At 33.2% G+C, this 15,283-nt stretch overlaps 2 long non-coding RNA genes across 2 annotated transcripts; both read right to left on the reverse strand.

Moving 5' to 3' along the window:
• Positions 1-4,872: 4,872 nt before the first annotated feature.
• On the reverse strand, positions 4,873-6,383 carry LOC126879748 (uncharacterized). Its single transcript, XR_007696243.1, has 2 exons — positions 5,514-6,383; positions 4,873-5,205 (listed from the first exon to the last, which is right to left on the reverse strand). It is a non-coding gene; the product is annotated as an uncharacterized LOC126879748 (long non-coding RNA).
• A 2,179-nt stretch (positions 6,384-8,562) lies between these two features.
• On the reverse strand, positions 8,563-9,499 carry LOC126879747 (uncharacterized). Its single transcript, XR_007696242.1, has 2 exons — positions 9,204-9,499; positions 8,563-8,895 (listed from the first exon to the last, which is right to left on the reverse strand). It is a non-coding gene; the product is annotated as an uncharacterized LOC126879747 (long non-coding RNA).
• Between the last annotated feature and the right edge of the window lie 5,784 nt (positions 9,500-15,283).

Below are 15,283 nucleotides of genomic sequence, written 5' to 3' on the forward strand. Positions count from 1 at the left end.
ATCTGTGATAGTTGAACAAAGTAGCTGAGAACACTTTTCAAATATTAAATATATCACGAGGATCCATTATTAGTACAGCTTACCCATTAAGTAAACCAGGGACTTGTTCTTTCTTGAAGATCCCTACAATTTCCTTATTTTTTTTGATGGTATTGAAGCTGTCGCCAATTTTGTATAGGTTTTCAGTTTCGGTGCAAAGTGATTCCATATCTCCTTCGACCTATAATTTCTTTACGCATTTTGCTGTGTATGTATATTTTGGTGCCCTACGTGGTCATATCTTTTTAGATTTCTTCTTCTTCTTGTAGTACCTATCCGTTTCGGATGTTGGCGACCATCACGGCAATCTGTGCTTTGCACACTGCTGCTCTAAAAAGACTTGTGCTTGTTGTGTTGAAGCATGTGCGTAGATTCTTCAGCAAGGAAATTCTTCGCCTTTCTGGTTCTCGTTTTTCCTCCACTTTTCCTTGTAAGATTAGTTGCAGTAGTCCATATATTTCGCTGTTTCTCATGATGTGACCGAGGTATTCTATTTTGGCTGCTTTTATTGTGGTTAACAGCTCTTTTTCTTTTTGCATTCTCAGAAAACACCCTCATTAGTAACGTGTTCGGTATAAGATACCTTCAGGATTCGACGATAAAGCCACATCTCAAAAGCCTCAATTTTCTTGCAGGTGGCGTCTGTGAGAGTCCACGACTCAACTTCCGTACAGCAGTAGAGGAAAGATATAACATCGCAGTAACTTGACTTTTATGGGCAATGATAAATCATGACATTTGAATAACTTAGCCATTTTTTGAAATGCAGATCTTGCTTTCTCTATCCTACATTTAATTTCTATGGAATGGTCCCAGTTTTCATTGACGTTCGTACCAAGGTAGGTGTATGTTTTTACTCTTTCTGTTTATTGACCGTTCATACTAACTCGCCCAAATTGCTGTTCCTTCTTAGAGATCATCATATATTTTGGTTTCTTAGTGTTTAGTGAAAGTCCGTATCTCTGGCTGACTTCTGTGGTTCTGTTCATTAACTCCTGGAGGGGTTCAGAACTGTCAGCGAATACCACCGTGTCGTCTGCATATCTTATGTTTTTGATATATTCTCCGTTAATTCTAATTCCGGCTTCAACATCATCCACTGTTTCTTGAAAGATTTGTTCAAAGTAGATGTTAAACAGCAGTGGTGATAATATACATCCCTGACGGACCCCACGTTTGATTTTGATATCGTCTGATTCTCCTGATAGTTGATGTTTGATTCCAGTACAGATTGCTGATAATTCTTAAATCACAGGTGTTTATTCCAATATTGGTTAGTATCTCCATCAGCTTGTCGTGCTTTACTGTATCGAACGCTTTATGGTAATCAATGAAGCATGCATAAATATCGCAATTTACGTCTCTACATCGTTGAAACAGCACTTGTGTACTAAAGAGAGCCTCTCTCGTACCCAACGCATTCCGAAAACCAAACTGTGTACGGCTGATTTTCTCTTCTCACGTTCTATATATTCTTTGATGTATAATTTTTAGAAATAATTTTAAAATATGGCTCATTAAGCTGATGGTTCGGAAATCACCGCAGGATACGAATTTTGTTTTCTTTCGTAAAGCAATAAACGTCGACTTCAGCATTGTACTTGGTATTAATCCGCTCAAATTCTTCTTCTTCTTGCAGTACCGTCTCCTATCGGAGGTTGGCTACCATCACAGCAATCTTAACTTTGTTGGCTGCAGCTCTGAACAACTGTATTGAACTGCACCCATACCACTCCCTTAAATTTCGCAACCAGGAAATCCTCCTACGTCCCACATTTCTCTTTCCCGAGATTTTTCCTTGGATTATGAGTCTTAACAGAGAGTACTTTTCTCCTCTCATTATGTTGCCTAGATACTCCAGTTTTTTTGTTTGTGTGGTTTTTATGACTTCAAATTCCTTCCCCATCTTCAGCAAAACATCTTGATTTGTTACTTTTTCTGTCCATGGTATTTTCCACATTCTCCTGTAACACCACATCTCGAATGCCTCAACGTTTTTGATGTTTACCTTTTTCAGTATCCAAGCTTCCATGCCATACAGCAGAACGGAGAAAACTTAGCATCTTAACATTCTCGTTCTTAAGTTTATATTTATGTCCCGGCTGCATAGGAACTTTTTCATTTTGACAAACCATTGTCTCGCTATCTCAATTCGCCTCTTGATTTCTCTTGTCTGGTCATTAGTATCAGTGAAGTAAACCCCTAAATATTTGTAGGACATAACTCTTTCAACTGGCTGATTATTTATGGTTAAATGCAAATTGGTGTATAGCTTCTTTGTTACAATCATGAATTTAGTTTTTTGATGTTCAGTTTTAGACCATATTTATTGGTATGAGTGTTTATGTTTTCCATCAAATACTGTAAATTTGCTAGGTTATCTGTTACTATTAGCGTGTCATCAGCGTATCGTATATTGTTAATTAACTCTCCGTTAATGTTCATACCAATGTTTTGCTCTAGGAGCGCTTCCTGACATATTGTTTCTCTATATATATTGAATAGTAGTGGAGAAAGCACACAACCCTGATGCACACCTCGAGGAATCTCAATTTCTTCGGTTAACTCATTATCAACCTTGATTTTTGCTGTTTGTCCCCAGTACAACCTGGATATGATGTTAATGTCGTGACTGTCAATGTTTTTGGTGTTTTTGGTGTCTGACTTTATCGAAGCCCTTCTCAAAATCTATGATACCTACGTAGAGGTCTTGGTTTACATCCAAACATCTTTGCATTAACACATTCAAACCAAACAAAGCTTCCCGTGTTCCCAGTCCACTTCTGAATCCAAACTGTGTGGCGCTTATGTCCTCTTCTAATTTATTAAATATTCTTTTGTGAATTATTTTTAAAAATACTTTTAGTGTGTGGCTCATCAATGTTATAGTTCTGTGGTCTGAACACTCTCTGGCATTATTCGTCTTCGGAATTGTGACAAAAGTAAAGGAGAGCCATTTCTTTGGTTCTATAAATTGTGTTAAAAAGGTTCACCATTATTTCAAGTGTGTCGTCGTCTATAAGTTTCAACAATTATACAGGAATTTCATCTGGTCCTGCAGCTTTACCCCCTTTTGTGTTCCTTATAGCATATTCTATCTCGCTTTTTAGGATTTTAGGCCCTGTTGTGTCGTCTGTAGGTTCTGCCACTGCTATTTCTGGTCTTTCGTCGGCAAAAAGTTCTTCAATGTATTCTGTGAATCTTGCCAATTTTTCATTTAAATCTGTAATTATCTTACCTTTTTTTCCTTTACGATGGATGCTTGTTTCACTTTTTTACCTGTTATTTCCTTGATCTTTTTATGCATGTTAAAGCTATCGTACTTTCTTTCATATTCTTCTATTTTCTTGCAGTTTTCCAGAACCCACTTCTCTTTGGCTTCTCTAATTTTTCTCTTAATCTCACGGTTCACTTCTTTGTATTTTGTAATGTTGGTTTTATCTCTTCGCCTTTCCTCCGTGAGGTACAAAATTTCGTTTGTCATCCATTCGTTTTTCTTAATTTTGCTTGGAGCTAAGGAGCCTTCACTAGCTGTCATAAGCGCATTTTCTGCCTCCATCCTTTTGTCCTCTACATTGCCTGTGTTCCTATTTTTTGCAGCGAGGTTTCTAAGATTGTTGTTTACCTGTTCTCTTGTCCTTTCCAGTATAGTTGCGTCTTCCAGTTGCTTAACGTCTATCTTTTGTTGAGCTGCATTTTTCTGTAGTTTCTTGAATCTTATATTTACTACAGCCACCACCGGATTGTGATCCGATTCTATATCAGTACCTGGATAGGTTTTTGTAGACGTGATGGAGTTTTTAAACCGGCTTCTGATTAGTAAAGCTCGGATTATAGGCAAAATGCCTTTTTTTGCCTATTATAATTGTTTTTTGCACTTTTTGCCTTTTTTCGTAAATTCCGTCTATTTGTGTCTTTTTTAAAATCTCATGGTACTCCATGGGCGCCCATATAAAAATTTTCAGGGGGAGGCCAGACGTGAATATTTTGCCTATTACATTTTGTACACTATGGATAACAATATATAGTTTAAAGCACCCGAAAAGCTAGGGGGGGCCACGGCCCCCCCTGCCCATGGGTATGGGCGCCTACGGGTATTACCCATGATATTATTCGATTACTAAACCATTCTATAATAAAATTTTGGGTCAATAATAAAATATCAATGGTTTGTTTATATAACAGATTTCTAGGAAAATGTACCTGATCGAGACTTGAGGGTTAACTATTTGGAAATCCCTAAGCTTTATTAGTTTATTATCAGTTATAAAGTCGGTTACTGTATCAGAGTTTAGTCACAAATTGCAATATCCTAGTTTAGTTTTGTTGCGTGTACCGAAAAGCAAAGAACACGTTTTAAAACGTTTTAGACATTTATGTAAAAAGATGACATCTAAATTATTAAGGCTATGGATCGCACCTTATTCGGAACTTTCTCTAGAAGGAGATGGAGCATTTTGTAAACCATGCGTCAAATCGGTAAATTTTTTTTTCTCTTTTTTTCTCGTCCCACAATATAACTAAATTCTAAAGCGGTTTTAGAATTCTAATTATTATTTTTTTTAATTCTCAGATTTCAATCAGAAAAAAGTACTTTATTGACCAGCATTGTGGAACCCCACTTCATAAACGTAATTTGGGAAAATTAAATTCCTTTTGTAACGAAAAAGCGATGGACTACCCCGCTAATTGAAATAATATTCGAAAATATTACCTCAACCAACCAAGATAGCCATCATTACACCCTTAGCTTAGCTCAGTCACTCAGGTGTGTGTTCGTGTTGTCCTAACCTCAGATATGCTATGAAAATTGGAATGGAAGCAAACAAAACATAGTTTTTAACTAATCATGTTTATTGTTCATAAAGATATAATAAATAAAATGACTTAGTAAATTGCATTAACAAATGTATTTAAATTCTTGCCAAAAACTAACAATTCTGGATTATACTTATGGCTTTTGGTAGCTGATGGTATCTTCTTGATGTCGTATGGTACTGCTGTTGTAGACTTCTCGTAGGCCTGGGCGGATCTTCGGCCCAAGGCCCCTGCAGCTAGAGGTGGTGGTTGTGCAGTCTGGATGTCATGGTCCTCGTTGTTGTATCGCCGGCGATTTGAGGGTTGTTGAAACTCCCGGAGGGAGAAAAGTGGTTTCTTTCCAAAAAACTATAAAATAGAGACACATATCAATCATCAAGAAGAAAAACCAACGTGTGCCATCTGCCGTTCTAATCGTCAGAAAGAGTAGCAGATGACAAGAATAAATCAAATGAAATTTAGATGAGAATATTTAAAATTCTGATTACTAAACGTGCATACATGTAAATTAAAAGATAATTATATTTGAAACTAAAATATCAGAACACATGGTCTGACATTGGAAGTTAGGTTAGATAAAAAACAATATAAAAACTGTTAGATGGAGAAATATAATTACTGTAAGAAATTATTAAAAAAAACTATGTGTAACTCACCCCAAGAGGAAGATGATTTGTTGAAATAGAAATGATTTATTTTTCGAATTACATGCCTTTTTAAGGATTAATTTTTCCCTTCCAGTGTATGTCAGGGAGTAGGGGGTCAAGTCGATGAAGTGACACTGTCATTGAAAACGACGTTTAAAATGACAACCAAGTACTATGAAGTAGCGGCATGTTCCGTATTGAAAATACAGATATTTGGAGAGTATGAATATACGAGGTATGTTCAGTATGATGATTTAAATGAAAGAGATATATTAAATAGAAGATAATAAAAGAGGGTAATAAAAGAGAGCGCCAACCGATTTTTATTAAAGGGGAAAATGGGTAAACCAAATAGAAGAAGATAATGATTAATGAAATATTAAAGAAAATAAGATAAAATAATTATTTAAAAATAAAATATCAAAGATGTGACGTTTGTAACGTTACACACTCCTCTCACCCATCAGAAAAATTTTGAACACACGTGAGAAATTTTTCTCAAAGAAAACAGGAATGTTACACACTCCCTCCACTCATCAGAAAAATTTCGAACACAGGTGAGAAATTTTTCTCAAAGAAAATAAGAAGACAAAGTTCTAACCAGAAATAAATATATGCAGTAGTAATCGTTCAAAACAAATCAAAAATAAATACTCATAATAAAGTAATTATTAAGTCAATGTATATAGTTAATTTAAATTATTAATCATAAAAAATTTTAAAGTACCAAAATAATTTTCAGATGTTACTCTGGGGAAGATAAAAATATTACCCAATGAATTGTACTATTCATCACACTATAAAATATTTATTCATTATAAATAAATGACATCAGAGAATATCTATCTCTGGATAAAAAAAATAGATGTACTTTAAAAAGTATGAAATCAATTTAAAATTATAAAGATTTATAGTATAAAGTGTAAGTATTAATCAAATTCAACTAAAAATCCAAGTAAGTAATAATTAAAGGTAAATAAGTTGACCTAAGCCAAATAATGTTGTTATTTATAAAAATGAATTGCAAATATTCAGGTATTTATATAATATAGAAGGCATATAACCAAAAAGTAAATATAATGGATATCACATCCTTAATAAAATAAATCAATAGCTATTGGAGCTACTAACAACTGAATCTCGAACAAAATAACAAGTACTCGGATAACAAGTACCTAAAGTAAGGTAATAATATAATAATCAATATGATAAGGTGAGTAAAAGCATATAAGTAGATAAAGATAACATAAGTATAATATGATAAAAGGAAATGCAAGTGCAACTATAGATAAACCATTAAAAAAAATAAGTACCAACTATATGGAAAGCCAAATAAGACAAAGTTCTACACCAAAGGGTTTGAAAAAACTGCATAAAACCAGTCCTAAAAGACTTAACCAATAAGTTAATAAAGAGAGAGAGATAATGATACATAATGCAAATGCTACTTCCATCAAATGCATACCAGGGATCTACACTAAAGAACAAAATATATGTATAAAAATGCATAAATATGATTTGCAAAGATGGAAAATAACAAATGCTAGTAGCTAAACTACAATCATACTTCAAAGCGCCATTATTCTACACCAGAGGCTCATGAAGAGTAGAGATGCATAGAATTATTTTAACTTGAAAAGAGAAAATTTATAAAAGACATCATCCTAAAAATAATATACAGCATTAAACTGTATATCAACAGTCATTAAGACCCAAAAAACGGAACTCAGACTCAATAGATCTGGCCCAACCCTATGGATAACTTATATGTACCCTAGGAAAAAAAAACACTAGGTGTCTATGCAGCTATATATAAGCCATACACAACTTATAAGTGCCGGATGAGGCTTTCGTGCTAATCTGTATCAAAAATCAGTACAACACCCAAAATAAAATAATAAAACAATAATATATAGATAAATAGGGCATTGTTAAATAAAAAAGATGTTAAATATAATGTTTATCATAATTAATATAAGTGCAATAATGCAAAAAATTGAAAAATGTAAAATATCATGCTTTACGAACAAAAATTTTTTTGAGATCCAACACAAGAAGAAGAAGAAGAATGATTTAAATTAATATTCTGAATACGTAAAGAAGAAGAATAAGAATAAAATACCTTAATGAAAGAAAAGAACTTGAAAATTGTCCTAGTCTTTACTATACAAGTAAAGTAGTATATACCATCCGAACAGAAAGTTCGACGGAAACAACAAAATTTTTGGTAGTTGTACAAAATTGGTAATAAATATATGAAAACAACTAGGAAATATAAGAATAAGTAAAAAGTAATTGAAAATAAGTAATAAAACAAGATTTAAATGCACTTTAGAGTACACAGAAGTACCTATGAAAAGAACGCAGAAGAAATAGTACGTATAAAAAGTACAGAAAATATGACAATAAATGGAAAAATTCTCTTGGGTTTTGGAAAGTTACAACAAAATATGAAAGTAATTAAAGAAGAACTACCAAAAAAAACTGGTTAAATTGAAAAAACAGAAAAAAAATGCCATGTGGTCATTACTATCAAGGTTTTAACATAAAAATTAGCCAAAAAAAGTAGGTAAAAGGTTCCAGATGTTAAAAATACCAATATTTGCAACTGTAAATGTATTTTAAATTAATTATGCTGAAATATATAATTAAATTATTGAAACTGGTAATACTTTTTGACCCATAACATGTGAAAATATATAAAAATTAGTCAAAAAGGTAGTCAAAAAGTACCAAAATAGATAATATATATAGATTTACTGCAAAAATTGAATATAAAAATGAAATATATGAAAATAGTATTTATTAATGCTTGTTGTCTGCTACCAAACCACACACTCACAGCTCGATTCTTCGGATAAGACAAGTGCGTTGGGCGCCAGTGTAACGAAAAAGCGATGGACTACCCCGCTAATTGAAATAATATTCGAAAATATTACCTCAACCAACCAAGATAGCCATCATTACACCCTTAGCTTAGCTCAGTCACTCAGGTGTGTGTTCGTCTTGTCCTAACCTCAGATATGCTATGAAAATTGGGATGGAAGCAAACAAAACATAGTTTTTAACTAATCATGTTTATTGTTCATAAAGATATAATAAATAAAATGACTTAGTAAATTGCATTAACAAATGTATTTAAATTCTTGCCAAAAACTAACAATTCTGGATTATACTTATGGCTTTTGGTAGCTGATGGTATCTTCTTGATGTCGTATGGTACTGCTGTTGTAGACTTCTCGTAGGCCTGGGCGGATCTTCGGCCCAAGGCCCCTGCAGCTAGAGGTGGTGGTTGTGCAGTCTGGATGTCATGGTCCTCGTTGTTGTATCGCCGGCGATTTGAGGGTTGTTGAAACTCCCGGAGGGAGAAAAGTGGTTTCTTTCCAAAAAACTATAAAATAGAGACACATATCAATCATTAAGAAGAAAAACCAACGTGTGCCATCTGCCGTTCTAATCGTCAGAAAGAGTAGCAGATGACAAGAATAAATCGAATGAAATTTAGATGAGAATAGTTAAAATTCTGATTACTAAACTTGCATACATGTAAATTAAAAGATAATTATATTTGAAACTAAAATATCAGAACACATGGTCTGACATTGGAAGTTAGGTTAGATAAAAAACAATATAAAAACTGTTAGATGGAGAAATATAATTACTGTAAGAAATTATTAAAAAAAACTATGTGTAACTCACCCCAAGAGGAAGATGATTTGTTGAAATAGAAATGATTTATTTTTCGAATTACATGCCTTTTTAAGGATTAATTTTTCCCTTCCAGTGTATGTCAGGGAGTAGGGGGTCAAGTCGATGAAGTGACACTGTCATTGAAAACGACGTTTAAAATGACAACCAAGTACTATGAAGTAGCGGCATGTTCCGTATTGAAAATACAGATATTTGGAGAGTATGAATATACGAGGTATGTTCAGAATGATGATTTAAATGAAAGAGATATATTAAATAGAAGATAATAAAAGAGGGTAATAAAAGAGAGCGCCAACCGATTTTTATTAAAGGGGAAAATGGGTAAACCAAATAGAAGAAGATAATGATTAATGAAATATTAAAGAAAATAAGATAAAATAATTATTTAAAAATAAAATATCAAAGATGTGACGTTTGTAACGTTACACACTCCTCTCACCCATCAGAAAAATTTTGAACACACGTGAGAAATTTTTCTCAAAGAAAACAGGAATGTTACACTTTAAGTTAGCCCAAATATCTCTGGGGGATAGTTTAAGCAGTTAAAAAAAAGGAGGAAGACGCATTTAAATTTGATTTCTGCCAGATTATGATTGCATCCAACATTCCTCTATATAAAGTTAATAACCCTAGTTTTAAATGCTTTTTCGAAAAATATCTTAATAAATCCTTACCGGACGAGAGTACATTAAGAAATCGTACTGTGGAAAAATGTTATGTGGAATGTATTTCAAAAATTAAGCGGGCGTTAGAGGGCAATTTTATGTATATTATCGTGGATGAAACGACAGATGTGTGCGGCAGGTATATAGCTAATTTAATGATTGGAATTTTGAACGAAGACTTTGCGAGAAAACCTTATTTAGTTGCCGTTAAAGAATTGGCAAAAACAAACAATTTAACAATAAGTCGATTTATACAAGATAGATAGATAACAAACCTCTTTTACCCATCCCTATACCAGTGAATAAAATAGTTTTAATGCTTTCAGATACTGCGGCATATATGTTAAAAGCTGCTGTTAATTTAAAGATTTTTTTATCCTAATTTAATTCATTGCACTTGTGTAGCCCACGGGGTAAATAGAATTGCTGAAGAAATAAGAAATCTGTTTCCGTTGGTAAATAATTGTTTAAATTTTATGAAAAAAGTTTTTGTAAAGGCTCCGTTGAGGGTGCAAATATATAAAGAAAGACTTCCCGGTATCCTTTTGCCACCTAAACCAGTAATTACAAGGTGGGGAACCTGGCTCGAAGCAGTTTTTTTTACTTTGAACACTGCAATGAAATAGAACTAGTTATGTCAGAATTTGATGATGATATTTCCGAAGCCATTCGAGAAGCAAAAAAAATATTACAAAATCCCAAATTGAAACAGGAACTCGCTTATATCAATGGCAATTATAAATTAATAGTTACCACAATTACCTTATTAGAAAAACAAGAGATAAATTTATGTGAGTCAGTAAAATTAATAAATAATTTAAAGACGAAAATTAAATCGGCACCTGGAAGTAACGGTCAAATAAATTTTGAAAAAATGAAATATGTTTTCGACAAGAATGAAGGTTTTTCGTTTTTATCTAATGTTGCTAAAGTTTTGAATGGGACATTTTCCGAGGAATTACAAATTATGCCAGATTTATTATCTGCTCTGAAATATGCTCTAATTACATCTATCGATGTCGAACGTTCGTTTTCAATGTACAAATTAATTTTAAGTGATCGAAGACATAGTTTTAAGACCGAAAATATTGAAAAACATTTAGTTGTTTCTATTAATGATAAAATTTTAAGTGGTTACAATGTTTAATTATTAATTAACAGTTATTTAGTTACTAGTTTATTTATACTAATGTGTAAATATACCTGCCTTATTGTGTTAATATTACGTTAATTCACTTTGTACAATAAATAATAAGTTATATTCCTTTATTGCCTATATTTTGCCTAAATGTTAATATTCCTGCCTTTTTTAATAAAAATCATTGCCTATATAGGCGCCTTTTTCTTAAATTTTTTTGCCTATAAATCCGAGCTTTACTGATTAGTATATAATCGATTTGATTCCTGACGATGTTGTCTGCATTATCCCTTGGTGATGTCCACGTGTACAATCTACGGTTTGGCAATCTGAACATTGTGTTCATTACTACAAATTCTTTTTCTTGGCAAAATTGTACGAGACGTTCACTTCGGTCGTTTCGTTGTCCACTTCCAAATTCACCAGTGCATCCATCAGTTTTCACCTTACCAACTTTAGCGTTGAAATCGCCCATAATTACGGTGACCTCTTCTTTTTTGGTCGATTCCAGAACGTATTCTATTCCTCTCAAATATATGTCATTAAATAGTTTTGATAGGCGTTGAGTACTGTCCGTATTAAATAGTTTTATGAGTTCAACATATGCATTGTCAGGTCCAGGAGCTTTGCCATCTTTTAGTCGTGATATTGCTTTTTCCACTTCATCTGATGTGATTGGTAGGTGGTCATCACATAATATGTAGGATGGAGGCTGTTCGGATCTAGTATTATCAAAGAGTTTTTGTATGTATTTTGTCCATATGCAGATTTCTTGGTTTTTGTCTGTGATGATATCCCCCTGTTGGTCTCGCAGTTTGCTAGGTGTGTTGGATTTCTATTTTAGACTGCCAGTATATAATCATCCAGTCATTCTTGGTAATTATTTTATTTTGTAGAAAGTAGGTGTTGTTCACATCATAAAATTATTACTTTATGGTGGTCAATTTCTTTTCAGCATCATCCACAGTTGCCGTATCAGAGAACTTATTGTTTACTTTTTCTCTAGGTGCTCCTTTTGTATAGTTTCTTTAAGTTTTCCAATGTTTACTGATGCCTAATGTTTCTTTCTTTTGGTTGTAGCGAGCCTTAGTTTAATATCTGCATGTAATAGTTTGTGTTCAGATCCTGTGTCTGCTCCAGGTAAAGCAGAAACCTTGTGACCTCGAAGACCGTCTAAATGCGACCTCCATATATAAAGTCTCATATGCCGTAACTTGTATGAAGTATTCGTTTTGACTAGTTTTTTGTCTTGTCAGTAATGTATCAATCTGCTCCCTCTATCGTTTCTCTGATTAACACCATATTTTTCAACTACGTGATCTGATATTCCTTCTCCAACTGTGACGTCAGAATAAAGGTAAAAAACCATTTCTAAATTAAGGTAATATCACATCATCGAGCTGGTTCCCAGTATTTAAGGAATGTATAGACCACTCATGGATTACAATTTTGTGAACGGTCAGGATAATAATTTATCCTTTATTTATTATTTATCTGATTATTTTTTGACATTTGTAATTAGTAAGATTGTATTTGTTTTTTCGAAATATGTTGCATTGTAACGCAAGCTCTAGTTAAATTGAGCCTTGAATAAACAAAAAATTTTGGTTCTGCATAATTTATATTAGTTAAGAAGGTATACAACTGTATATTTACTATAAAGGAAACTTAGCCCAATCATTTGCATCACAGTTTTGATATTTATCTGCCACAAAAACGCTGCCACAATCGACTTTGGGAGTCGCGCATACGCTAAGATATATTATTTTGCCGCATGTCACCTTAAAGAACGCCTATATCCCTATTAATCTCATTCAAAAAGTTAAAAAATGACGTCTGATAAAGAACAATATTTTCAATGCACTACCTAAAAAAGAACTTTATACCACGAACAAAATCGAAATTACCAGAATGTTTGCTGCAGTACACAAACCACAGTTTTTTCCTCTCCTGTTCAAAACGTTGTCGAATACAGTCGAACTCGCTTATTGGGGAATAGCCTTCGTGCCAAACAAAAGTATTCCCATATCCAGGATATTCGAATAAACGATCATTGTTGGATAGTAAAAACGTTTTGGGACTTTAAATTTCTATTCCTTATAGCCCGGAGGTAGTGTCAAATGTGACCATTTTAGAATGGCTGTTTTCTTTTTATTTGGTTAGGTGTTCCAAAGCTTATTAACAAGTGATGTGTCAGCTGAACCAAAACCGGGAATTTGAGACAAGAAAAGGTAAAATATGAAACTTGACGGAAAAACGCTACAACTTATACGTCAAATATTGATCTCCGTCACTTACACGTGTAGGGGCTAGAATACCTAGCTACTGGCTTTCACCCAGGAGACTCGGGTTCGATTCCTGGGGTTGGAATTTTTTTTTTGTTTTTAAAATTAACATTTTGATTTTAAAAATAAATATTTTTTGATAATACCACGTTTTTATTATTTATACGACACAATATTATAAAGTAGTCTGTAAGTATGTCTTTTATAGAATCGTAGACTGTGAATTTGATCATAATATGATGATCATAATATTATTATGATTGACCTTAACAAGCAAATATGTCGTACATGATCACCTGAAGGTTCCTGATTTTGTACGACCAATCTAAGTAAAGAGGGTCGTACCAAGTCAGGAAGCTTCAGTGGTTCACGTACAACAAATTTGCTTATTAAGGTCAATGATAATAATAATATGATCAAATGCATAGTTTACGATTCTATAAAAGACATACTTACAGACTTTCTTATATTATTGTCTCTATGATTATTTTTCCTTTCGCTTTTTCAACTACTAGGGTTAATTCACTCCAGAAATTTTTCTTCTTGCTGACATTGTTATCTTCATTTGGAGCATATACAATTCAGTACCATTTGGTCAGACGGTGCTAACTGCATTTTTAGTCATTTTGTGTTTAGTGCACACAAATAATCAAAACAACATTCTTTATGGTTTAGGCAGACGCTGTTAAATGCACAACGGATATAATTTGATTGGCAGCATTGGTTATTCAATGATAAGTGCACATTTTTTTGTTTATGCGTGATCAGATTATCATAAGTATTGTTATCACACAATGATTAAATACATTTTTCATTTTTTATGGTCAAATAGTGATAAGTGGTACAAGTCACTAATGCATAAGTCACAAATTAGTATTTTTGTGGAATCAAGTTGTATTAATTCATTGTTAAATGCATTTAATAACATGAAACAAATATTTTGTAGTAGAGACCTCAGCCTAAATCTTAGAAAACGAGTAATAAATTATTGTTATACATTTTTTATTCTTGTGTATGTTGTGGAGACATGGACTCTTATTAAGCAATGTACTAATAGATTGGAACCATTTGAAATGTGGACATATCAAAGATTGCTGAGAATCTCCTGGGCAGACAGAATAACCAATGAAAAGTACTAAGAAAATAGAGCAAAACATGGAGATACTGGATTCCACCAAAATAATAAACCACAGTATCTAGATCATATGACACGTGGTGACAGTTATGAATTTTTTAAATTAATAATGCAGGAAAAGATTCAAGGAAGGCGCAGCATAGGTAGAAGAAAAATATCTTGGTGTGTATGCAGCTCAACTGAACTCTTTTGAGCTGTAGTGTCAAAAGTTAGAATAGCAGTGATGATTGCCAACCTTCATCGCAGATGAAGACGTAGTGAAGAGATAAAGATGACATACAGAAGAAGAGGAAGAAGAAATTCCACAAAAAAGTCAAATAATTCCAGAATAGGAAGATAATATATTTCGACGCTGCCAAGCCAAAACGGCATAAACGCCAAAATGACCAGTTTTGAGGTAGATGCACGAAAAAATAGGATTTTAATTTCCGCACCAGACAGTCACCGCGGCATAGCCGAAAACAAAGTGAAATAGGTGTAATATTGGTTTAAAGCTTTTATAAACGCCAGTCTAGTCACGCACGTGAAGGTCGACGTGAACACTGATTGACACAACCGCCAGTGCCCGTAAGGTTATCATTGTGTACAATTCGGTCCAGTAATAATAGTTAAGGTATGTATTTTTACAATTTTTATGGATAAGTAACATGATATTACTTACCTCTGCAATATTTTCAATTTGTATTGATTTTTGAAGCGTAAACACCCTGAATTTCTTTAAAAACTATGAGGCGTTTATGCCAAAACCAAATATATACATCGTGGTTGACACAAGCGCCATTCCTCAATGGTATTCCTATGCAGGTTTCTTTTTTAAAAATTGCGCAAATAAAAAGTTTATTTTA

This window comes from Diabrotica virgifera, chromosome 2, assembly GCF_917563875.1.
Source record: "Diabrotica virgifera virgifera chromosome 2, PGI_DIABVI_V3a".
Lineage (NCBI taxonomy): Eukaryota > Metazoa > Arthropoda > Insecta > Coleoptera > Chrysomelidae > Diabrotica > Diabrotica virgifera.